We start from the raw sequence: 218 nt of genomic DNA, 5'->3' as shown, positions 1-218 counted from the left end.
CTTCTCTTTCTCTCCTCTTTCCCACATTTATCTAAAATACAGGTGATGTTCATCCTTTCGCCTTTCATCTTCTATCTTTCATCCTCTTCTATCCGTCTTTCCCGATTTCGTTTTCCACCAAGCGGAGGAGAGAACGTAGGAATGATGGAATAAAGGGGAGGGAGAAGGAAGGAGAAGGAAGGAGTAGGGAAAGAAGAGAAAGAAGAGGAAAAATGGAG

The sequence above is a fragment of the Penaeus chinensis genome, chromosome 19, assembly GCF_019202785.1.
Source record: "Penaeus chinensis breed Huanghai No. 1 chromosome 19, ASM1920278v2, whole genome shotgun sequence".
In the NCBI taxonomy this organism is placed as follows: domain Eukaryota; kingdom Metazoa; phylum Arthropoda; class Malacostraca; order Decapoda; family Penaeidae; genus Penaeus; species Penaeus chinensis.
This window is presented reverse-complemented; position numbering follows the sequence as displayed.